Raw genomic sequence first — 27313 nt, 5'->3', positions numbered from 1 at the left:
GTGGTTCTCAGTGTTTTATTTAGACCAATTAAATATACAGTACTTCTTTTTTACTGATGACCAAAACAGAGTTGATACTGTGTTTTTTTACCAATACAGCTCTTCACTGTTTAGATACTGACACTATTAATGAAGCAGTTAATATTAATAGCTTACTATGCTATATTTTGAGGCATACTTTCGATCTTAATATAATCTGATTTATAAACTTCGCCAATCTTGCCTTGCCAGTAGCTACGGCAGCTGTCCAGCACAGGAGTTTTAATCGAATTGCATGGGAAACAGTCAGGTTTTCAGAGAGCTGAAGGTAACTGAAAAGATGGATCACTGCTTATGGCAGTTTAACACCACGAAGGGTGGTAAACGGATTTGTAACAAGATCTTCCCAATCATATGTTAAGTGGAGTAAAAGGGAGAATGCAAATGAGAGGAAAAGAACTGAACAGCAAGTTTCTTCAGCTCTTCCCTATGACACCTTCCCTCCAACCAGGATTCTTTCCAGTCTTGTAATCTAGCTCGCCATTTTCAGCATGGGCCCTAGCACATTTGAAGGGGGGGGGGCACAGACTGGAAAGAATTCTTCACACACCACCTTATAAGATTTGTTATGTGACTTATACATATTGCTTGCATATTTTGGGCCATAGCTCTCCCCCCCCCCCAAAAAAAAGGTTGAGAATGGCTAGAGCTGGTGGGCAGGAAAAGAGTGGAATCTGAGAGATGATGAATAGCAGAGAAGTAAGCCAAAGAAAAGTTCAGCTTCCTTCACCCAGGCATCCTGGCCCAACTTCAAATCAATGGTTGAAATCCTGTTGTGCCGTTCCGCATGTACAAATGCAGATGATAACATCATCAGCAAACTGCAACAATTAAAAGTGATTTCAGGATGCACATGACTCGTAGAAAATGCAACAAGCTTACATATACCCCAAAATCATTCAAGAAAACTTTTAATCAGCAGCAATTAGCGACTGCTGAATACATCATCACTAGTGTGCATGCAGAGCTGTGCAATAGGATTTCAGCCAATGTGCCATATTCTTCCACCTTCTAGATAGCTTTAAATGTAAATTGTCCCAATCAATACGTCTGTCTCCATCATACACAGATTGAGCCTGATGAACACCTTTTTATAGTTTGTCAAAGCCCAGAATCCTGCTTGGCTAGAATTGGCAGTAGAGCAAAAGACACTGTGTGGTGTACAATTTGAGAAGTGAAGCGACCTTGAAACTGTTTTCAACTGTTACAAAAGTTATATTCCATTTCCTGCCTCAGCTGAAAAGGGACAATCAAAGACCTCAGCTGCATGCGGAAAGAACTCAAGTAAATCTTGCCTGGGATGAGTACACTGAAGGTAGGGAAGCAGAATTCTACTCCCTAAGTAGTGGAGATTCCCAGGAAACCTGAACCACTAGAAAGGGTCTGCCAACAAGCTGCGCAACAACCATTAGAGGAGAGAACTATCATTCTATTTTTGTCTCTCACTGCTATCACGTCTCTCTCATTTCTAGACTATCTTACTATCAGCTCCTCTTTCTTAACATTGTATCTTTACTTTGAATTACTTACTTCTATATAAGGTTCACAATCATACAGGGGTAGGAGAGTGTACTAGTTTTGTTTTACATCCCAATTCTCAGAAGCTTTTCTTACTTATTAACAGCCTTCTTGGTTACTCACTCTCATTTTCACCTCTGCATCTTCTGTTATTCCAAACCATCCAAATTGGCCTTAGGCCAGATAGGAGGTATATAAATAGAATAGAATAGAAAAATAAGTATTTTATACATCTAGAGCAGCCTTCACTGCTTTATCTATCACGCAGTATACCTTTGGTCTAGATGGGTGGGGTAGAAGGCAAATAAATAAATAAATAAATAAATAAATAAATAAATAAATAAATAAATAAATAAATAAATAAATAAATAAATAAATAAATAAATAAATAAATAAATAAATAAATAAATAAATAAATAAATAAGAGCCACCATCTCCTTCAAAATGCTGTTCAAAAGTTACTTTGCAAATTATTTCCAGATATCACAATAGCCTCTTCTCCCAAGCTGCCTGCTGCCAATGAATGTTCTCACAATCTAAAAGAACCACTAAAGTACACCTCTCCTTTCCCTCCCCTAGATTCAAATGAAATTGTCACATATAGCATGATACTGTACTTCGTCTTCCTGTGCTAACATGGTGTCTGTGTAGCCTTTTTAAGTGTGAAGTGGTTCTTAGATTGTAAACCCAGAGGAAGCTTTAATGCCTGGTACATGTTTGCCACTATGTTCAGCAACTGTGACAGTAATATTTTCATTTAGCAAATAAAAAACTTCAAATCTAGACAACATGTATACATTGCAACCATGAGACAGGCCTCTTGTGCTCTCTCAGGCTTATAGCCTAATGGGACAAAGGGGAAAAAGGAAATAAAAGGGAAAGGAAGAGAAATCAAATACTGAAGAACTGTATTCTGAAGTGTGTATCAGAATGAGTCAGAAGTAAGTTTGAGCCTATCAAAAACTTCTGTGCTTCCTAAAACCTAAGGTTCACTATTTCTGAAGCCACTGCAAATTTTTCTATTCCTGACAACAACCTAGACATAAAATACATACAGCTTAGTCGCTTCTGCTCAATTCTATCTTGGATGTAAGGCTAACATTACAGTGGTTCCAAATTTTGGGGTGTCAGATATTCTTAGACAACAATTAGCACAGTCAATGGTCAGGGCTTTTAGGATCTATCATCCAAGAACATCTGGGATCTCAAGCTGAAAAACTACAGGTATAAAGGGTGATTTAGGAATATTGCCAGAAGAATAACGTGTTTATTTGGATTGGTTGTTATTTAAACACATTTTCTGAAGAAACTCTCTGTATTCAAAATACAGCTAATTTTATAATTCATGTTTCATCTGCAACTCTTCATTTATACTATACACATAATATTTCTTGCAATAAACTGCTTTCTCAAAGGTTGCAAAAAGTCTTGTAGTCCCTTTAAGCTTTTGTGCACACTTTTTCAGATGATGCAAGACTTCTGGTTTCCCTTATGTCACAACAGATTAACACGGCTACTGGCTAGATTACCTGTTTCTCAAAAATTGAGATTATTTGGCATACCTCAAGTTAACCCTGCTATAGTGCCAAAATCTTCATAGTGCCTACTGGTTTGACCTAATATAACTTCAGTTTTAAATTGTTACACAAGATTTGTGCTAGAAATGCTCTACTACAAAGGCTAAAACTATGCTTTTATGTATATCTAAAACAACCTTGCAGAAGCAGTAAGGAAAATCGTAACAGAAATTTGTAAAATACTCATTGTTCGAGATATGTATATCTGTAGTTTGGGGGTAAGAATCTGTAGAACCTGTTGAAACCTCCCCTTTCTGGAACACACACCTCAATTCCTTATCTAGAGATTTATTAAGAGAGTACCAGCTTAGTTCTGAGTGAAGAGTATTCTCCAGTTGCTGGATGGAAACAAACAACACAAACCCGCATAACATACAAGCAATATAAGCTTGAACAGCTCTTGATGAATTAATTCATCCTCTTCGCATCTTAACTGCATGTTTCAATTACTGTAATCTTCCCTAGAAAGAACATAAAAACAAGCAAGGAAAACCATAGCAAACCAAGTGGGAATTGGTACTAAATCTGCTGGAATACTGAATTGTAAACTGTATTATTTGCAAAAGAATTACAATCCTATGGTTCATTTTCCTCGAAACGAGCTTGCTATGCCAGAGCAAATGAAACAGATTTTAAAAAGGAGAAATTAAGATGTAAAGAGGCACAAATCTAGCTCTTTTGAAAGAGAGATTACTAGATCAAAGCTCTACAAAAAAGCAATACTAATGAACAGAAAAAATACAGAAAAAAGGAACAAAGTTAATTGCTAGTGTTGTTAAACTATGTATGATCAATTAAGAATACTTTTTAAAAATTCTGCTTTTAACTTTTAGAATGATTTTTACTGCTGTATGCCCGAGCAGGAAGAACATGAACACATCAAGCATTATGAAAAGTCAGGGGTTTTTGTTTTCTGAACTGTTAAGTACCTAAATTGAAAGCAGAAAGCTAATCTAAGGATTAAGTCTCCAAGGTAGGAACCAGATGGAATACTTACCCAGTACAGCTACAGTAGCTCTAGCTAGAGAAGATTACAGCTCTCAGGGTCTGTGCCTTCAGTGAGTGACTGGTTGATCCGACTAGTGAACTGACAATTTAGAGACTCTTTGGCAGAGCTGTGGTCATGTGACTCACAGGCACAGTCAGAATGCACTAGCTTCCAACTGCTAACTCCTTTTCTAGCAATACCAAGAACTCTAGGACAACTTCTAAGAGAAGAAAGCCCACGGTGTTTTACTTTTCAGTTCAATAATGAGCATTATGATAGTGTCACCACTTCTGATCATGAAGAAATACACTCACAACACCTGCACATTTTGCAGTCTTGACAGTTTGCAGCACCTAATCATGCACATTACAAACTGTTAGATTTAAAAAAAACACTTTCAACACAGATGACAACAAGCACCATGGAGTTTCTATGCATCCCTGCCAGTTTTTAAAACATGTAGACTTCAAGTATGTGTACAGAGAATAAAATTCTACCAAATTCTACTCAGAATTAAATTTCACCATATTTAAACCTACCAAAGGTTTAGGGTGCAATCTGATGGGGATTTCTCCTGTGGTTTGGTCTACTCTGGTGATGGGCTGATTCACTCCTTTCCCTGGCAACTATATGACATACTGGTCATCACAAGGTAGCCTGTCGCTGATCTTCTCCTACCTGCACCTTTTTGGTTTTTTTATCAGGGGGTCCTGTATTTTTTGATGCATGTAGAATTGCTTTGTTTTGGTTCAGCACATGTGATTGCTGGGATTGAAGCAAAGCAGATACCTTAACCTGTCCCTTTGCTTAAGCTACTTGATGATATTGAAAAATCAAATGCTTCCTCCCTTTGCCCCATGTAAGGAGAGAGGGGAAACAAAGGGTATGTGATATGCCACTTAAGAAAAAGAAAAACCTGAAAAAACCCTCTTTATTTCAAATGACATACCACCTCAAGCTACTCTGTTTAGTGTGATCCAGGGTGGATTAATTTGGCCATCTAGTCACACACTTAGTTTCCAGTAAAGGTGCCATGAGCTATAAACCTTTGACATACTTCTCACAATCTGAGAAGAACAGAATTGCCGAAATCTCCTGTGCCCTATGCCCAGTCCAGCACAGGTGTATCAAATCAACCATCTATACAGTTTCATATCAGCTGCCAACATTCATCAACAGAAAGCATTTAGACTTATCTTTCAAAAATGAATTAGTCATCCACTGAAAATGGCAAGCCAGTTTAAACAAGTACATGTTGCAATGCAACGTTTCTTCCTTTTTCTGTTTAATAACTTGCCAACATGGGAAGTTAACTTACTTCTTCATATTCCCACATCTGTACCTTCTCTAGAAATTGAAAGACGAGTGAGATGATATCTCCACTATTGAAACAGTTTCTGATCCAAATTCTTGGCACGCTTAATGGCACCATTAAGGAATCTTGTTCATATCCTAAGAAACTCAGGTCACATTTCTGAAAAACCTGAAATATTATATGATGTGAAAGTTAAAAATACTAAGAACTGGTCCAAATGACTAGTAAGTATGGCAATCTCTTCCTCTGCAGATACATTTTTTTTATCTGACAATAGTCACACAGGCAACTCTGTATCTGATTAGAGCTTTAGTCATGACTGTTTCCCCGCCACCCCACTACATATCTGGTATTTTAATTATAGAATACTAAACTTTCTTTCACATGAATTCCTGCCATTTCCCCTTCCATCCAGTTGTTCTGGGATGTACCTGGTCACCATATCAGAGGTCAAGGCCGATTTACTTTCCCTGAGGTTACCAAGGGAAGGGACTCAAAGGGATTTTTCTATCATGCACTCTCCCCTACAACATGTGGCTTGGCTCACTTTGCAAGTCAGTTTAAGCTATTTACCCCATCAACTTTGTTTGGCACTGCTTCCATTTCTCTGCATGTGGCACATGGTGGTCTTACGGTGTCCATCAGCCTGTCACTTGTTTTAAGAAGTGAAGGGGAAACTTTCTTTCTTTTTTTATCCCTCTTCTCAAAGGAGACAACCCAACCCTCTTCTTGGTGTGTTTTGGTAAACCAAATTCATCTGCTGGAGCCTCAGATCTTAAGCAGAGAAGCCCTGAGTACAAAGATCTACTGGACTCACTCCCTTTGAGCTACATTTCTTAGCCAAACCTGACTTCTCTCCAATACAATCATGGGTTTTGTCTCCAGAACACCCCTATGCACATGCCCTGCCATTATACCCCAACACACTCTTCATCCAGCATCACTATAAGGGTATTTCAGGAGGAGAAATGGCAAGTACCAGCTGCCAGAAGGAAAGCTATCGTGAAACAAGTGGCAGCACATGAGTGCACACAGAGACACACAAGTGAGAGGCAGGAGGTGGTCTGAAACACATTTTGCATACCACAGCCCAATTTTAGTTTTTCTGCGTTAGCTTTCTACTTCATATTCAAATATGTCTGTAGCTAAGCAAGAAACCAGATGAGGAATCTGAACCACACACCTGAAGTGGGAGATGGGAAGGCAGGAAGGGAAATGGCTTGGGCCCTGGATACCTGAAGGACTGCCTCCTTCCATATGAGCCTACCCGGCAGTTAAGATCTAGCCAGGGGACCCTTTTGAAAGAGCCGTCCCTCAAGGAGGTAAGAGGGACAGCTTGTAGACAAAGGGCCTTTTCGGCAGCTGCCCCCAGACTATGGAATGCCCTCCCGACTGAGATTCGTCTGGCGCCGACACTGATGACATTTCGGCGCCAGGTCAAAACCTTCCTGTTCCAGAAGGCTTTTAACTGAAATAATATTAGCTGTGGGTCCGATGGCAATTTTATATATATTTTAATTGTATTTTAATTGCTATATAACTTTATTGTATTTTAAATGCTGTAAGCCGCCCAGAGACCTTTGGGTAGTGTGGGCGGCATATAAATTAAATAAAAAAAAACAATTGCCTGTACATGCTCCTTTTACAATAAATAAAATGAAACTCATTGGGAAGGAGAGACTATGTAGCAATAGGGAACAATAATGTAGGCTGAAAAGTTTGCCCACGTTTGTTAAAAGTTTAAAGATACGTACAGTGGGTTGTTAGTCAGACCCCCTGAAAGTCAGTATGCTACTTGGGACTAGACTAACACACTGGAAAAATAAACATGAAAAAAAGATATAGTGACCTGAAGACACTGATAAAGTGATCTGTCCAAGGGTAGGCTTCAAGCTAGTAACTAAAACTGGTTTGAGTTCAAGGCTTATTCAGCAGTTATATTCTACAACCACTGAAAGTGTACAGTGCTGCCAACATTTTTCTTTTAAGGAGGACAGATTATGTAGTATAAAAATAAATCTTATCTGATACACACAATTAAGGACAGGTATAATTGTAGTCCAAACTACCATGGCACTATTTTTAGCTGTTCATAGATATAAAGGTTTCTGCACTTACAAAGTTCCAGGTCAAATGTGAGTCAGGAAACCAGCAGCACTAGCCAGTGAACAGAGAATCACATGTAGAAAGTTGTCAACAAAATGTTTCAAATCTGAAGGTTTGATATCTCATACAAGCATAGAGTGGCATGTTCTGCAGTGGTGACAGACATACAAATTAATTTGTCTAGCCAGCTTTATATATTGGGAGGTAGAACTGAAAGTTAGAAACAGAACCACACTTCCTAAATTCTGAAGTGCTCATTGGTCCTGCTTTGTCACTAGAAGCCCCCAAGTGGCCAGATCATCTCTCATTAGTCAAGAGACTGGGACACCTACTCTATCACCCTATTAAAAAAAGAGAGAGAAACTGACTTGTTAGTTATGCTCTGGTAAGTTATCACATGGAATATGATAGCAAATCTTTGCTATGCAGCTACCTTAAAGTTTTATTTAATTCAGAACCCAGCTACTAGGCCATTAACCACGGATGGTCATTGGAAACATATCTCATTAGTACCAATGTATCTTAAATAGATGGACTGGATTCTAGTTTATTTCTGAGCATAATTTAAAGTGTTGGTGGCAATCTTTGGAAGTCTGTTGTATACAAGAAGCTACCATTAGGACGTAATATGGAAAGACAAAAATGGTTTCTTAAAGTCAATGCTGTCAGACAAGGGTGCATTTAATCCCCTTACCTATTCAACCTGTTCTATCTGTACATATTATATTGGAAAGCCACACTAGATTCAGATGGAGGAGTGAAAACTGGTGAAAGAAACATCAAGAACTTAATGCTAAGCAGGGGCCTTATATCGTTCCTAGATGTGAAATACAACCAAACACCCCTGTCCCTTTATATCTTACAGCCCTGCAATGTTTTACCATGTAGTCTCTGTATTCTGATACTTATGCCTGACAAAGTGGACATATTCCACAAAAGCGTATATTAAAATATAGCATTTAGTCTTCAAGGGGCTGCTTTTTGTACTGCTTTTTTCATTGTCATTTTGTTTTGTGTTTCTGGTTGAAATCAATACTTCAGTCATAGAGTCCTGCTGCATCCATTTATCAGGCTCCGTAAAAGAAGACAGTTTGCTACATTACTTAAGAGTACTTGGTTCCAGACTACAACCAATACAGTAACAACAGTAAAACCATATTATAACATGCAAACCCCCCTACGAATAGCTCTAAAAGTATGAATATGCAAGCAATCCTGCACCATCACTGTAGCCCTGGATTCAAGAACATTTATACCAGCCTCTTTGGTGGTCCCGGACCTGCATTTGTGCATGAGTCACAATTTCAGTCAATATCACTGAGGGTCCCTCTGCATATTGTTATGGTTTTGGATATATGAATTCTAGCTTCATAAATCTTCCAGGTTAATTTGAGAAGAAAATAATCTCATATCCTTTGGAGCTCACTGAAACTATGAATAGATTACAAATGTAACAAACACTACTAAATAAATAAATAAATAAATAAATAAATAAATAAATAAATAAATAAATAAATAAATAAATAAATAAATAAATAAATAAATAACATAACTGTAGGCTTTATATCTGATTGCTAAGAGGCAATATTAACTCGTTTGTTTTAAAATACTAGGTCTATAGGTCACCTAAGTAAAACTTAATATCATTACTAGAGGTTGGATATTCATATATGAATATCCTGGACTCAGGTGGCAGGGAAGCCCAATCCCGCCTCCCCAAACCAATCTGTCCACTTACGGGTCACCACACAGGGTGTGCGGTCAACATCCTGCTCATCAAGCCAAGCCCGGATGTAGCCTGGCTGGTGCTTCTCTGCCTTCCTGTGCTGCTAGTCACTCCAGCCGGGGGGGGGGGGGAGGCAAGATGATGAGTCTCCCCACTCAGCTGCTGAGTGGCCAACAATGCAGGGAAGCAGAGAAGCACCAGCGAGGCTACATCCAGGATTCGCGAAATGAGCAAGACACCAGCTGCATGTTACATGACAACCCATAAGTGGATGGGTCAGTTCAGGGAGACGGGACTGGGATTCTCAGCCATGTAGGTCTGGGATATTCATAAAGGTAAAGGTAAAGGTTCCCCTTGACAATTTTTTGTCCAGTCGTGTCCAACTCTAGGGGGCGGCGCTCATCCCGCTCTTCAAGCCATAGAGCCAGCGTTTTGTCCGAAGACAATCTTTCCGTGGTCACATGGCCAGTGTGATTTAGACACGGAACGCTCTTTACCTTCCCACCGAGGTGGTCCCTATTTATCTACTCGCATTTGCATGCTTTCGAACCGCTAGGTTGGCGGGAGCTGGGATATTCATATATAAATACAAATATTTCATTCTACTTACTGACTACACAAAATGGAATTTAATGAGAACAAATCTGTAAGCAGTATCGGAGTAATTTGAGAAACTGATAGCATATGAACCTTGTATCATTTAAACTTTATATGCAAGCTGTCTTGGAAATTATGCTTAGAAAGGCAGAGAATGAGTCTTTAAAAGAAATGCACTTACACAAGAGAATAAAAAAGCAAGTCATTCCAAGAAAAGCAGTATGTCTGTTAATATGGCATTTATCTTCTTAAATATTCACATACAAAAGAACAGGGCCCCTCAATTTTACTTTGATCCATTAGTCCTAAAAGGTCACTGCCAAATTATACAAGCACTCCTTCACATTTTTTTTTGGCCTGGGTCAAGGAACTTGAGATAAAGGCACAGTCTCTACAGCTGTTTTTCAGAAATGTGTGGAAAAGTCCAAAGAAGAACACAGAATTCTAACACATAAATAACAATTTCTTACCTATGCTCTTCTAAAGGAATATGAAGGAAAGATGTGGGAAACTCCTGGGAAATATAACCGAGAGTTGTCCAAATTAGGCGAACTCTAGAACCAAGAAAAACAAATTACACATTTATTTCACCGTGACTATAATCTGACATTTACTATCATTGGAAGAAAAACAACAACAACAAGGCTGAATAGTAACAACTTACAAGAAGGGGCTGTTCTTCAAAACAGGTTCAATATTCTGACATTTGATTGTCTTTAGTAGCTTAAGGTTATGCAACTTGTTTATATAATCCAGGCACCAGAATCCTGCTGGTTTAAGCAATCATGGAAGGGCAACTGTGCAAATGTTTCCTTGCTCTGGGCGGGCTCTCTTATGGGTGTCCAGTCATGTACTACAGTATTTGTAAAATCATGTGCAGGACTAACTGTACAAAGGACAGCCCACAAAAAGAGAAACAAAATCACTCTGTGACTACCCTTGGGAACACAGATTTTCTCAGAAGGGTTCTGGCCATAGTACCTAGACACAGAGCTAAGATGTTTATACAGGGAAAGGACTCTACAGGTCATCTGAGTAGTCATACCTTTCTTCTAAAAGTATACCCAAATGCAGCAGTTAACACAGGCTGGGAAGGGTGAACTCTTGACAGAAGGGTGACAAAAAGGACTGTCTAAACAAGTTGCATAACTTTAAGCTAGTAAAGACAGAGAAATGGCTAAATATTGAACCTGTTTTGAAGAACGGACCCTTCTCCTTTGAGGGATACTGGCAATAGTCTCCCCTAACACCAAAAAATTTAAATTGCTATAGCTGGTGACACCCTATTAGTCTACTACTTGTGCATTATTTTTATGCAACATTTACAGAGTGTCCACAATTCTCTATCCACTGAATGTAAAAAGAAAAATTGGTAGCCTCTGTACGCAGTCCCATACTCCAATAACCACAATACAAAAACAAATATTAATGGGGATGGAAAGGAAAGCAAGTACAGTATTTGAGTAGTAACTTCTTTTCATGTTCATAGAGGGCAATACTGATGCCTCCCCTCCCAAATACAGTGATTCCCCCCCGCCGAGGGAGACAGGGGCCACAGTCACCCAGTGGCCTTTAGTCTTTTAGCTGACTGGTCAGCTTTCAATTCCTAAAGCAACTTCAGTGCTAAACAGAGGAGTCTAGATAAAGGAAATTAAATTAGGAGAAACAAAAACAATACACGAAAAACAGATCAGCCTTGTTGTAGCAATAGTTCCCAGAATTTCCATTTCAAGGAATCTCTAAGCCAGGAATAGGCTGCTGTGGATATCCAAATGTTGTCAGATCCTGGAAATGTTCCTCTTTTGGGCTTCCATTTCCAAGCTGCAACTCTAAAACCCATCAGGGCAGGGGAGATTCTGAGAGCGATGCAACCTTTCCATCAGCCTCTACCGTGGAAGGGCTCTTCAGAGTTACAGGACAACATCTGGAGGGTTAAAAGTTGCCCACCCCTGCTCTAAAATAAGGAACAATAGGCTTCCTTAGAAAAGCTCGGTAACTGTTGGATTTGAATGGATACATTCAAAGTTTTCAACTCAGCAATCCAGAAGCTGAGTTAGAAATCAGTAAGTAGAAAAAAGAATGGTTTGCTTATTAAAACCCAGCAATCTTCAGGTGGCAATAACACTGGAAAATAATACTGGTTTCTTCACACTGCTTCACAGCAAGCCTCCTTGTATCTACAACAGGAATAGTCTACATGTCACCCATAGGAGAATCAACAGGAAAGTAGGGCTAAATGAGCTTCTAATACACCCCTTCTGCAACTATAACCATAACCACTTGAACCAAAATCACAGTAGATTTAGACAAATATCGGGGAAGAGGATGACAGGAGAAGCTTTAAACATTTGTTCAAAGAAATACTGTACAAGAAATGCATATAGCATTGTGAATTCAAGCCTGCACTAATTTGGTGGCACTGTATATGGGATGGAACTCCATCTTGGATACAGACCTTAAAATGGGAGGTGGGGGCTGTGTTTGTCAGAGAAGCCAAGAGCTTAGACTCCTAGGTGGGTCATCCAAGGTGGAATGCTCACAGCTGAGACATGAAACTAAGTATTCACACTCTTCAGGAGTAACAGCAGCAGAAGCCGAAGAAAAGGACTAATTCCAATGGTGATGGGAGCGGAGAAACGTCTGGAGGGTAGCTACTGGTTAGCATCCTTAGCTGAAAGTGACACTGGCAGAGGATATTTCACAGACAATGGCAGTGACATTCAAACTAAATTCTGTTAGTTATGCGCAGAAGGTGGCAATGGAAAACCGCTACTGAAGTTTCCTTACAAGAAATCCCTATGATGAGAAAGTCCAAAATGAAACAAGAAATAGTTCTGGAAGATTGGACTGCAATGTTAGAAACCATTCAGCCTCTAGGGAAGAACAAAGGACAAGTGTGAATAGCTCTGTCACTAATAATGCAACTACATTAAAGCCAAAAGGATGTTCAGTGGCTGATATGCACAGAAGTGAAAGGAAAGTCTAATGCTGAACACATACAATTGGAAAATGGAACATGAGACATATGTATCAAGGTAAACTGAAAGTCGTAAAGCAAGAAATAGAACACTTAAGCACTTCAGTACTTGGTGTCAGTGAGCTAAAGGGGACAAGAATGGGACATTTTCAGACAGAAAACTACAAAGTGTTTTACTGTGGAAGTGACAAACTCAGAAGAAATTGAGTGGTTCTAAAACTGAGGCAAGATGTAGCACTGGCACTAAGGGACTGTAAAGACATGTCTGACCTAATAATATCAATCAGAGTTCTGGAAAAACTCATCAATACAAACATCATTCAAATTTATTCTTCAGGTACAATGCTCAAGACGATGACATTTAAAGCTGTTATGGAAATATCTAGGGGGATATTGCTCACACACCAAAAGAAGACATGATTATAATCAAAGCTGACTGGAATGCAAAAGGAGGACACAAAAGAGAACCAAATATTGTTAGGAAATGTGGCCTAAGGGTCAGAAACAAAGCTGGAAAATCACTCATCAAGTTCTGTGGTGCCAGCTATCTCTTTATCACAAATACATGCCTCAAGCAATCAAACAGATAACTGTACACTTGGACATCACCAGATGGCCAATATCAGAAAGAGGAAGCAGAAGATGGAGAAGCTGCATTTTCTCTACTAAAGGAAGACCAGGAGCGGACTGTGGTAATGATCATGAACTGTTAATACCCAACATTAGAGTAAAGCTGAAAAAGAACATTAAAAGAATTTTAGTGCCAAAATATTGTTTAAACAACATTCCTGATGAATTTGAAGTCCACATAAGGAACAGATTTGCATTATTAAACTCAATCAACCATGAGCCAGCAGAACTGTTAATTGCAACCAGAGAAATTATTAGGGAAGACTGCAAAAATACAATTCCTCTAAGAAAAGAAAAGAAAAGAAAAACCCAGCTGGATAATGGAAGAAACACTTAATACTATCAAAGACAGATCAGAAACAAAAGCAAAGGGTGACAGAAGTAGGGTCAGAATGCTGAATGCAGCTTTTCGGCAATTGTCACACAGAGAAATAGAAGAAAAAACTAAACCCGGGGGGGGGGGGATTTCTTCCAGAAGATCCAAGAAATCAAAGGGAAATTTAAGCATAGGTTAGGAATGCTGAAAGACCAACAGGAAAGCACACTATCTGATCAGGAGAAAATATGCAAAGAGGTATTAACATATCTTGAAGACTTATACAGAAGAGATAAAAGTATGATAGATTCCTTTGAAGAGAAATCCTATGATGAAGAATCTGCAATTCTAGAAAGTAAAGTGAAAGTTCTAGGAAGAAATAAATCACCAGAGGTAGATTGGACACAAATAGAACTGAATCTGCAAAAACCTAGCAAGAACAGGCCAATAAAAACTTTCAATATACATTCTAATCCCCAAGAAAGTGCAGTAGCTACAGGACTATTGCTCTAAATTCCTATGCAAGCAAAGTGATGCTCAGGGTACTGCAACCAAGGCTTTCACCTTATATGGAGTGAGAAGTGTCTGGTGTTCAAGCTGAATTCCAAAATGGAAGAGGCACTCGAGATCATATTTCAAATATCTGTTGGCTACTGGAGCACTCCAAAGAATGTCAGATTAATCTACGGTTTATAGATTGCAGCTAAGCCTTTGACTGTGTGGATCATGAGAAACTATGGGTTCAGAAAGAAATGGGTATACCTCAGCACTTGATTGTCCTGATGCATAACCTGTATTGTGGATAAGAAGCTACTATTAGCATAGAACACACACAGAGAGAGAATGGTTCCTATTGGCAAAAATGTCAGACAAGGATGCATTTTATCTCCCGATCTGTTCAAGCTATTACTGATCACTATTTCCTGGTGTGAAAGCTGAACAGTGAAGATAGTTGTCAGTAAAACATTTATTCATTTGAAATACGGTGCTGGAGGATAGCCTTGCAGCTACCTTGCACCACCAGGATGACGAACTGGGTCCTAGAGCAAATCAAGCCTGAATTATGTCAGGAGGCAAAAATGATGAAACTGCACTTGTCCCCCTTTGGGTACATCATGAAAAGACTGATTCATTGGAAAATATAATGCTGGAAAAAGTTGAAGGCAGCAGGAGAAGAGGAAGACTAAATATGAAATAGACGGACTCCATAAAGGAAGCCACAAGCTTGAGTTCACAAGAGCTGAGCAGGACTGTTGAGGACAGGAGATTTTTCATTCTTAGGATTGCCATAAATAGGAGGCAACTTGATGGCACATAACAATAACATAGAGGGTAGGCAAAATCACAGGAATATACCAGGACAAATGACATATATTCTAGCAGGGGTTCTCCAGAGTCCCACACTTTTCCATCACTTACTACATGTGCCATTTTAAACTTGAAATGCATTTGCTTCTATTTACCACTGAGCTATAACTCCTCTCCAATTGTGCTCATTCGTTTTCATATTAACAAGTTTCAGTGTTTAAGTAACTTGGCTTTCAGTATGCTACTATTTTACATTGTTATTTCAACAATCATAGTCACGAACTCTATAGTCACATAAGTCAGTAGGTTTACAGTCTCTCTAAAAATCTGAGGTCACATGCCCCAGCCAAAGAAAAGAAGTACAGAAAGCTTCAGCCCCCATCTGAGGTCTTTGGCTATTTTCCTCCTGAGATATTGTCCCCAAAGCCAGTCATTTTAGATATGCATTTTAAAATTTAAGCAAAATACTAGCTAATCTTTTTGGTATTCCTTTACGGTTTAAAGCACAAGTTACTTTAGCAGCCAAGATGGCATCTTAAAACCAAAGATAATCAACTTCTAATTTCATCATGAGCCCAGTACTCCCCAAAGGTGAATTTTGCCACACAAGTTGTTCCTCCTGCCAAATCCTCAGATGCCAGGACATGTTATCTATTAAAGAGGGCTTCCTTGCCATGAAGATAATACTCTCAGGCATATATTTACAGATACATATACACATCTGCATTCTTAAAAAAATGTTAAAGGATACAGCACTGAATCTGCATGTTACATCTTATAAATGTTTTCATTAATACTGAAGCAGAAGGCTCATTCTTTTTAATCCCATATTGTATTTAGAATTACGAGAGTTGCCACAGACCAAAGACCAACTCACAGAATCAGTAGCTGGTTAACAATGTTTTAACACAGGGAACTATTTCGAGACGTACAGCCCAGCAATGTGTTACTAAACACCGCAATGTTAATAGTTTTTAAAGATCAAATCTACTAAAAGGACAAACACAATTAATCTCTCATTAACAAACTCTAAAATCAAGCTAGATCTCAGAGAAGGCTAAGCATCATATGCTAGTCTAATGAGACATGTTTTCACTCCTTTCTCTGATTTTAAGATGAGAGTAAAAACACATTTTTAGACTTATATATAATGCTTAGTCTGCTCTAATATGTTGCTTTAATCTGTAACTTTAGTGATTTTATTCATTTTTAATAAAAACAAATGAAAGCACCAAAGTTACAGATTAACTTTACATTTCTATGATTATTTTTTAGCTAAACATGTTTTTTCTATTTTGATTCTTTTAAAAAGCTTGAAAGCCACCTTGTAAAGGCAATCAATCAATCAGAGTAAAGTAAAGTAAATCTGTTTCCAAGTTAAATAGAATGGGCCTAACAGACACTACAATAAGCCAACATTCTTGAGAATAGTGGTCTATCATGTATACTGCAGGGTTACACTATTTTTTCTTGGTTTGCCGCAACAGTGGTGGGCCAAAGTACACGATTTAGATGTCATGATAAGCAAGGGTCATTATTATTTTTAAGTTGCTTTTGCTTAAAACATTAAGCCAGGATACTACTGGAAGTTTAGTTTTTACAAGTTCTGTTTCTAATGCTCCCAAATACATGGCCTGCCAACTAAGATTCCACTTTTAGCTGGTTTATCTAACAGTAAACTAGTCTCAACTTCCCCAGAGTATTCAGAAATGCTTAATTTCCAATTTTCTATTTCCAAGCACCATGAAAAACTACCTCAGATAGGAATTTTGCATAAAAGTGGCTTTTAAACGCACAGCAGTCTTTGCCCTGCCTTATCTGGTTGGACTTTTGTTCTCCCTTATCTTGCCATTTTTATTCCTCATGATCCAGACGAACAGTTCCCCTCTCCATTCTTAGAACAGACAGTTCTTAGGACAGCTGATAATGGACCGTTCATTGACATTACCATGCACACCTGAATGGAAAAATATTGATAATCAGAATGTTTTCTCACAGTATGAAGATTACAATCACCCGAATTCCACCGATTTTGAGCTATATGGTTGAACAAACAATGCTATCTTATATAGAACTGGGCTACTGGTTCATATAACTTATGGTAATAAGATCTACATGGGTTGCAGATTTGTTGACTGTTTAAAAAGTTTCTACTATTCATCTATACAGGTCCTACCCACCTGACATCATGTCTTCATCCTGATATTTACTATGCTGCAAAGTCCTGAGATCCAGTCACACACACAACTGTGAAAAGTGTCTAAATTCCTGGGTGCCATGATACAATTTTAATTGCCCTGTGAGCAGTCAGGTTCCTAGGCTTTTTTTCACCCCTAAAAGTCAAGTACAGAGGCCAAGATGACACCCATGCTGGAGTTTGCTGACAATCCAACTTGTTCTGTGGGAAGCCATTTCCAAGATTTATAAAGGTACTAATGCTGAATTCTGAGGGTGGGGTGGGGAAGCTTCTTTCAGAAGAAAAGGAAGACTATTATTTTTCTTTGAACACGATAATGTTACATCTGATCTTGTAAAGGAAGGTGAGTCATTGGCCAATACACAGTGTGGGAGGGAGAACACGCCACAGAACACAGCCAGCCTTGAACAACTCTGCCCAAAAGCTAGTTTTCTATGATTTGAGCATAATTCAGGAGGACCTCTTAAAATGGCGGAGCATATGAAGATGCAAGAGATATGGGAAGGAGATGAAAAAGAAAATAACACTCCTTTCTCTTCCCTTCTAGGTCTGATTATAAAATCTTCCATAAACATTCTATCCCATTGCCCAATCTGGTGCTTATTAAACCAGAAATGTCTCACCCTTTTTACACGTGTCCCAGACAGTAGTTTGAAAAGATGCACACTCAGCGACTCCTCTGTCACTAAGAAAAAGTGAGAAAGCCTATTACCTCTCCTTCCTTATTTGTTTTCACACCTATTCTAAACCCTTGCCCTTTTAAAAGAGGAAGATGAACACATCCTGCCTAATAAAACATCTCAAGCCAAACCTAGGTGATATCAAGTCTACAAAACAAAAGAAAAACAAGAATACTGTGTCTTTGAAAACTGACATACCAAAGCTAGACTAGCATATCAGGGCGCCTACTTTTCTAATCTAACTTCACTACAAATTGACAAAATAGTTGTAATTTTAAGACATTATTCGCTCAGCTACATTTCCATCCCATCAGCAATACAGCACACCAGTTTATCAGAAATTGCTGAAGGACTTACAAGAAGATGCCTTTTAGCTGCACTCTAAAATATAATGTAAATGCTAAGTATTATTCTTTCGGTTATAATTTTAAGATAGCATCTAATTCTTAACTGGAGAAGTTTGATTATGAAGATCAGAATCTCATTCCCCAACATGTTCTCAATAGATTACATAAACACATACACACGGCCCCTGGCATTAGCACTGTTCTATTATCTTTATTTTCAAGAGTATTTTGTTAAAAAGAAAAGTGGATAATTCTGTGATTGAACACAATGGCAGCCAATCAGTCTTGTCCAGAGCCCTCACCACCAAGAAGGGGAAGAGACAGGACTTTGTGACTGATACCTGAGCTAATCCAACTAGGTACAGTGGTGCCTCGCTAGACGAAAATAATCCGTTCCACTGAAATAGCTGTTTAGCGAAATCATTGTCTAGTGAAAAGCATTTCCCCATTGGAATGCATTGAAACCTGTTTAATGCGTTCCAATGGGGAAGAATCGTTGTCTAGCGAAGATCGGCCATAGGAAAGCCGCTTTGCGAACTGCCGACCAGCTGTTTAAATCGCTGTCTTGCGAAGCTTAGGTCCTGAAAACACCTGTCTTGCGAGTGCGGAGGGAGCTGTCAAAATCGTCATCTAGCAAAAATCAGTTTGCGAAGCAGCGACCAAACATTGTCCAGCGAAATTCCCCCATAGGAATCACTGTTTTGCGAATCGCTATAGCGATTGCAAAAAGTCAATGTTTAGCGAAAAAACTGTTATGCGGGGTAACTGTCTAGCGAGGCACCACTGTATGTGTAAATTCATCTAAAGCAGTAAGATTTCTCTTCCTTCAGACTTGACCAGATGCCTATAAGTGGCCTCAATTTGGGGTGTGTGTGTGTGTATTTCCACAGTATATATACTGCTAAACCTTTTGCCTGTCAGCACACATCTCAAAAACAAGAGAAAGTTGAAGGCCATCCAGTGAATTTATGACTGAGCCAAAGTCCATACCAAGGGCTTCCAACTCATAACTCAAGTTCTTAACTAGTAAAACAAGTCAACTTTTTTTTTAGCATGTGGTGTGGATTCACAAAAAACAAAGAAACATGTGCCCTGACCAATACATAGGACATGGCGCTTTCCTTTCTTCTGGAAGTTCTTCCACCTATCCGTTTAAGTGAGCAGCTGGAAAGGCAGAGGAGAGTTTCAAAAGATCTAGCAATATGTGATGGTGGAGGAGGTTTTGTGTGTGTAAATCTTTGCATGCATATAGCAAACTCTAACGGTTTATGGCAAACAAATTAAATACTTGCTTTTCAATCTAAATCCTGGCGGGTATATACAGTGTTTCCTCAAAAATAAGACAGGGTCTTATATTAATTTTTGCTCCAAAAATGCATTAAGGCTTATTTTCAGGGGATGTTTTGTTTTCATATACAACAATTTACATTTATTCAAATACAGTCATGTCATCTTCTGGTTGCTGCACAATGGTGGAGGCGCAGGGTTTCACTTAACTGGGGTTTATTTTGGGGGGTAGGGCTTATATTATGAGCATCCTAAAAAATCATACTACAGTCGGGTCTTGACTTGAGAACTTAATCCGTATTGGAAGGCGGTTCTCAAGTCAAAAAGTCTGTAAGTCAAGTCTCCATTGACCTACAGTGCATTGAAAACCGATTAATCCCGTAACAGGCCGTTTTTGTTCCATTTTGGTTTTTTTCTGGTCTGTAAGTCAAATCTCAGTCTGCAAGTCAAACCTAAATTTTGCGACCAGAGAAGTCCGTAACTCAAAAAGTCTGTAAGTCAAGCCATCTGTAAGTCAAGGGTCCACTGTAGGGCTTATTTTCAGGTTAGGTCTTATTTTCGGGGAAACAGGGTAATAGTAAAAGACTAGGTTAACCTTTCTATTGTCTGCTAAAATAACTTCAATTTCTAGGTGTGCCAAGAATTTAAAATTAATCCTCCTCGTGAAAGTTCTCTGAGGTAGGTTTAAAACAAAGAATTGAAACTGTTCAAGGCCAACCAACAAGTTGTTAACAAAGCAATAATTTAGCTCTCACCAGAGTAATCTAGTTTCAGAACTTTTATTATTTAAACAACCTAGCATGAGCAAGTACAGGAAGTATAGGAAAGACTGTTTTGTGTTTATACACACATATACTGTATATGTTAAAAATAAATGAACTACTGCAGAGGAGGAAAAACAAATCTCCTACCAAAACTTTTAAGATTGAAATGGTGAGCAAATCCAAAATTCAAATCCTGGGTTTGGTCTCAAATGCTAGAAAACCTTTGAATGGATAATACACCAGGTGTGAGGAGAAGGTTCAAATCTTACACATTTGCTCTTAATCAAATTCAGGCCAAAAATTGGCCTCGCCGAAAGGGAGAATACATGTGCAGCAACTATGGGAAAAAATTGGGAGCATTATGTAGCCTCTAACCTTTACTGTACCTCTTAACTGTCCCAAGATTGGTTGTTGTGGGTTTTCCAGGCTCTTTGGCCATGTTCTGAAGGTTGTTCTTCCTGACGTTTCGCCGGAAGAACAACCTTCAGAACACAGCCAAAGAGCCTGAAAAACCCACAACAACAATCAGATCCCGGCCATGAAAGCCTTCGAGAATACATTATCCCAAGATTCTCTACTACTGTTACATTAAAAAAAGAAGAAGTTTGGAACATATTTGGATTGGATCAAACATAGATAGCAGGAAAAAATCCCAGATTCCTGAAGCAACATCCTGCAAGAGGCTCCATTTATATACTGTATCAACTTCAACAATATAGCCACTGCTATCTTACTCAGATCAGTATAAGACACAGTCATAGGATTCATCCTAACCTCAATGTAGATACTACTATATCTAGGCTTAAACTAGCTGGAAAAAATCTAAATAGAACTGAATGAAGATCTGCAAGATTTTTAAAAATACAGACAGAATGTTATCCACATAATACATTTTTTACATATAGTTAGCAACCCAACCTTAGTAACTAGGAGCAACACCTGCTAAGACGTAGCTCTATAACAGAAATAGGTAGGTACAATGGAACATTTTTGATTTGATCTAGGAATGGCTAGATTTGAACACCCTAGCTTGCCCTATGCAGCTCACTGAGTGATCCAGGGCTGATGAAGTGTACAGTTCAGGTATGTCGCTCTGAATTTCCTGGAGGTGAGCTGGGTATTTAGAAGTCTTTAATAAGGTTGCTTGTAGACAGATTATCATCTCTTAATAGCTCATTTGAGAAATTATGCAATGTCCAAATCATCAAGTAACACTGACTAGTCTAAAACTACCAATATGGGGGTCAGGTAACATGGTCAGTATGTGCCACACAGACATACAGCTGTCTGCTGTCATTGATACTGACATTTCACTAGAACAGGTATAACATGCAACAATCATACAGCAGCAGTTAGGCAATGCTGCAGCATAGGAAAGATAACATTTCAAGCAGCTCTCTTTAAGCCTCCAGTCAGTTCTCAGAAAAAAAATTCAGTCAGCAAGCCAGGTTCCAATCATTCCTACAGCCTTAGCACAAACTAGACAATTGGCTTCAAAAGAACAAGGAAAGCCACAAATGCCAGAGCAACATGAACATATTATGCATGTTATCTCTTGTTTAATTCACTTCTGGTCCTCCAAGGAATTAAAACCATGGAGGAGAAAACCTCTGAGTAGTCCTGTTTACACATTAAGGCACTAGGGCATTCATAACTACAGGATCACAGCACATGATCAGAGTGATATTGATGGCTTGTGTCCCGTTTAAAATGTCAAAGGATTAGTTGTTGGTGTATTAACTTCAAGTTTCATTTTTTTAAAAAAGGCTTAAGTACTAAACTTTTCAAAAAGTACCAATACTTTAAAAAAAAAAACTTAGTACAGTCTCTATACCAGAGGTAGCAGATGCCAATGCTAGAGAAATGGTGCATGTAAAAAGAGAATAGGGAGATAACGTTTCATAAAAGTCTAGATTATGAGGTTATTTATTCATGAACCCTATGGCAAAAGACAGCTGAGGCTAAATGCTACAACTGAATTTTCAGATCTATACATTTACACCAGGCCTAGCTTCCAGTTTGGAAAACATTGGTCAGGAGGATGCTACATAAGGGGCACTGTGGGAAATCAATATGATACCTAGGTCAGTATGTCTGCTCCTGCTAAGGATCTGAGGTGAAAATAGTATCATATCAGCAGCCCCTTCTTTCCAAAGTGTTGGGACTCGGTTACAAAAGGATGCCATAAGCTGCTGCCAGTACTGATGCGCACAGTATTAAAGGTTTTGAAAGAAAAAGGAAGCTATGGTAATTGAAGAAGGGTGTAGATCCACTAAAATCTACTAAATAAAGTACAGTAGGCTTTGTCCCTCTACTAATTGTGACTATAGGTCTAAATGACATCACAACACTAGCAGTATGTCTCATATATGCACAAAATTCAGAGCCAACTGTGAGTGGTGAAGAGTACATTCACACATTGTTAAAATCCAGACATCATGCCAATGATTCACAAAACTGGTAGATATAGCAGAGAAAGAATATTGTTAATGTTTATACATCCTCACCCCACAATCCCTTTGCTCATTTGTTTCAAGCACACATCATACACTAACACAGCATGAAGGACATTAAGGAGCATTTGTGTTGATGCTTCTGTAACTCAATGGGAGATAACACAAGTTTCTACCCTGTTTAATGAAAATTATATCACATCCTGTCATTGTTGAGGGTTTTATGAACCTTAGGTTTTTCAGTATCAAAAGTTAAGGATCACCAGCTTTTCCCAAGTTAGAGGAATCCTTTATTTTTCAATAAATGCAAACTTACTGAAAAAGTACCACCTTCCTCACCTTTGCTTTACTCTTTTGGACACCCCCCTCAAAATAACGCATTCCATAGTGTTTTGTGTATATTCCTAATTACTTTAAAACATACTTATAACAAGTTGCTTTACCAATTTACAAAGGTAATGAGGCAATAGAATCAACCAAAATAAGGAAACATTACAAACATTTTAAAACGAGTTTACCCATTTAATTCAGTAGTAATTTCTCAACACTTACTTAACAGTGGGAAACGTAGAGAAGGAAATAAATCACAACCTTAAAATTGGCTTTTTAAATATTATGCCACACACTTTCCCTCCTCTCCCAACACTTATTTCGCTTTCCTGTTCCAATATATTACAGCCGTCGTCTCCCCAAAACATCCCATCATCAGTTCAGTAGTAATAGTCCCACTCCTTCTCATCCACACCTACAGTTTTTCAACTCCTCCTAAATTAACTTGCCCCCCCCCATTGAATGGAGAAAACACAGCCGTCGTTGACCCTTCAACGGCTTTCTGCACGCCCCTACCACACGTTCACACGTACGCACTTCGTGCCAAGAGTGAGAAAAGGGCACGAGCATGCCCTCTCCTCCTGTTTCCCCCCCCCCCCCCAGCTTCTTCACAAAGTCCCACAGCTGCCTCTCCCACTCATTTCCTACCTTCGTTCCCCGTCCCGGCTCTCCTAACTAAACGGTCACCCTCCCTACAACCCCCTTCTAGTAACCGCCTATTAACTGGAAACTACCCTGAGCCTTAGCTCCGCCTTCCCTCAAAAATCCCCTGGCCCCGCCCCTACAGGACTGCTGCCAATAGGGGTCCGCGGCGCCGCGTTCTAACCCCGCCTCTCTTCTTCTTTCCACCCGGCTTGGGTGGCTCATTCGCGAGCCTTTTCCCGCTTCCCACAGTGCGTGGATGGGGAAGCTGAACCGCAGGCCCGTCTCTGACGTCCTGCCCCACCCTCCCTTCCGCCCCCATTAGAACCTCGCCGGGGCCCGTGAAGGGCGGGGCCCGTGTTCTAGGGGGAGTTCCAAGAATAGGAAACGATGGGCCAATGCCTTTCGTTATTCAACAGGGCCTGTCTGTGTCGTGTGCGTATTTACTCTAGAGTCCAGTCAGATGTGTTCTCAAGTGAATGTGCAGGGTTGTGCGGCTAAAGTTACTGTTACTCGTGTGTTGCAGTTCACTACAAACAAGTAAAAGTTTGGGAAAGTTACTTTTGTCAACTGCAACTCTGAAAAAGTTGGGGGATTCTGGGAATGGTAGTTTGGAAAGTAAGGTTTACCAACGCTGTTGGCCACCCACGGTCTCCAACTCGCCTTCCCTTTATTTTCACGCATTCTTGTGCACTCTCTGGTTACCTTTAGGATGTACTATGCATACACACTTGCAGTGTAAATTCTGCTTACTCGGAAGAAAGCTCATTGGGTTATTGCAACCTGAGACAAGACGACTACAGACTTATAAATTCCTGGGAAGCTGGTTTTACAAAGATTCCTTTGTTCCAGAGAAACCTGGGAACTAGTTTATGAGAACATGGGTAGCAGGCTTCTTTTAGTAAAAGATTTGCTCAAGGCAATTCAACTTCATTTCGTAGGGAGTCCCAGCCCTGCAGTGTTTACCTCAGCAAATGCATAGTATGAAGGGGGAAATGCATATCCAAGCATGCAGTAGTTCTACTCCTGCTGGACACAACCTCTGTTTATGGACACACAGGTCTCCTTTGTACTTTCAGAATTTACCACCCCACTTCATTTGAGCTTCTGTGCACATTATAAAATGCTTTTCGATGGACTTCAGCAAGCAGGTTTTTGAATGTGAATCTTTTCTGTCTCAGTCCAGAACTTTCCCACCTATACAAGATGGACATGCATGAAGTATCTTGCTTGGGATGGGGTTAGTAAATGATTTTTAGGTTTGCATCATACTAATTGCAGGAAGAGAAGACCAGTTGTGAGATGGAATGCCTCCCTTACGGAAGCCACAGGCTTGAGTTTACAAGAGCTGAGCGGGGCTGTTGAGGATAGGACATTTTGGAGATTAATCATTCATAGGGTCTGCATAAGCCAGAGGCGACTTGACAGCATATAACAACATCATTTGCTCCTTCGATACGGCAAAACACATAAGGTATATTATGTGTTGCCTATTTTCTTATTTCCCATAATCTTTCAAGGATATTTTTAACTCAAGTTATCTAACATGAATCTGAAGGAAAACATTAAGACTTTGCCTAGGTCAACATTTTTGTGTAAAGAAACTGCAAGATGGATGTTGGAGGCCTGTGGCTCTCCAGATGTTCCTGAATGACAACTGTCATTCCTGACCATTGTCCATGCTGGCTTAGGATGATGGGTGTTGTAGTCCGCCATATCTGAAAGGCAACAGGTTGGGAAACCTGGCACAGCCTACATCAGAGTGCAAATGACTGCAGAGCCAGTCAAGAATATTGCAGTAGAAAGCCGTGGCAGCTCTCACCTGTGGTCCCACGTAGTTTGATGCTTTCCCTTTTCAGACTGAAAGTACTGTACACAATTTGCACTTTTCGTATGGAAATCAACAAGTTAGTGAGGTAAGCAAGTCACCCAAGTACGTGTGCCTTTTTGTTAAGAAGGAAACAATGTGTCGCCTTATAATGTGTGCCTAAAGAAGAATTCAGAGTATTTAGCCAAAATAAAAAGCAAACGGTTGTTTACTTTTTGGTAGCTCAGGCATGGCTAACGGTCCATGGTGAAAGAAAGGTTTTGGTTAAGTCATTTCTTAAAAGACGGAGACAAGGGGAGTCTAAAGAAAGATCAGTGTTGCTTTTCTTCTGTGAGTGACACTGGCTCCCCAGGAGAGAGGAAATGGAAAAAATTATCAACCCTGATGCTCCTGGCATACGGTGTTTTAGGAAACTCTGAGAAGTTCCGTCACAGAGTTAGACACCACATTCATACCATTTTGCTAGTAGTTTTTGTCATGTTGGGTGTGTTTTTCTTCCTAGCTTATTTTAGCTGCTTGCCAATTTGGTTTTTCTACCATTTCCCAATTCCTGTTTTGGTGAACACATTAATGTTCACCAAAACATTAATCTGCGCTTTCATTGTTTCTTTCTTTCATTCCAAAATCACTTGACTGGTTCTCTTTATTTTAACTGTTATGTCTAGTTTGACTCTTAGCAGCCATCACACAACATTAAACACAACAAAGCCCACTGGAGGGAAAAATGCCAGAATCCTATTCGGGGATTTGCACCAGCACAAGTGAAACTACATAAATTACAGCACCCAGCTGTTGCTAATTAATGAGTTGCTGCTTTCATTTCTGGTTGCACACCCTGACAAGATATGCTAAGAAATGTGAGTGGCAAGTCATTAATTACTAGCAATTTGCTGGCACAGTTTACACAGCTATAGTTATGCTGGTGTAAATCCCTGATAGGTTTTTGGTAGTTCAAACAGACTTCACCTTGTATTAGATTACAGCATTTTTTGTAAGATCTGTATGCATGCCAAGCAAAAGAGCAAGCAGCAATAGTTCATGAAGCAATATAAATTCTCTGATAAGCAAACAGTGGCCAAAATCCAATTGCTGGTTCCCAGCCAAACTTGACCTACTGAATAAACAGGTTTACTCTTACTGGCAGTATGAACTGGATTCAGGCCTATGTCTTTGGAGCATCCAAAATCCCTGTGGGTCATGAGAAACAACACTAGCAACAGTCAGTCCTACCTGGTTGAAGAAGAAGACGACTACCTCTGAAGCCCTTTATTATTTTTGATTTGATAATCCATCAGTTTGTGGCTTTTATTATACTGTGTTATATCTGTGTATAAAAACCCATAACCAGTGTTTGGTATAATACTGCTTAGCTACTAGGGAGCCATAAATGTTTTTCTTTCCAACTTACCTATTCTGCCTGAGAATAAATAGCTGGTTCTTCCCGTCTCTTTCACATACCTTCTATCTCCAAATCATTTAAGGAGAAAAGACAAGCTGAGACAGAGTCTTATCCATATCCGCCTTCCCACACTCCACCCATTTGTTTCATCACCTGCTTTTAACACCTATCATGTCTTTTACATCATAATTGCCAACTTGCCTATCTCACAGACAAATGACTGGATCACCACACAGACCTTCAATACAGAGGAGTTGATGACCCTTTAGATTAAAAGCTGCAGAAAGCT

General features: G+C 39.3%; 1 protein-coding gene across 4 annotated transcripts in view; it reads right to left on the bottom strand.

The window, feature by feature from the left end:
• VDR (vitamin D receptor) overlaps positions 1 to 23915 on the bottom strand; it is a 99349-nt gene extending 75434 nt beyond the window's left edge. Inside the window, exons 1-2 of one of the 4 annotated variants that reach the window (XM_078384628.1) lie at positions 23378 to 23915; positions 10337 to 10420 (exon numbers count right to left, since the gene is read on the bottom strand). The gene's annotated coding sequence lies outside the window, so the exon portion shown is untranslated. Of the gene's footprint in view, positions 1 to 4131; positions 4224 to 10336; positions 10421 to 16852; positions 16874 to 23377 lie in introns of those variants that run through there. The other 3 variants (XM_020784506.3, XM_078384629.1, XM_078384630.1) reach the window with 3 other exon arrangements.
• Positions 23916 to 27313: the final 3398 nt, after the last annotated feature.

The sequence above is a fragment of the Pogona vitticeps genome, chromosome 2, assembly GCF_051106095.1.
Source record: "Pogona vitticeps strain Pit_001003342236 chromosome 2, PviZW2.1, whole genome shotgun sequence".
Taxonomy (NCBI): domain Eukaryota; kingdom Metazoa; phylum Chordata; class Lepidosauria; order Squamata; family Agamidae; genus Pogona; species Pogona vitticeps.
The sequence above is the reverse complement of the archived record's forward strand: the minus strand, read 5'-3'. Positions and strand labels throughout refer to the sequence as shown.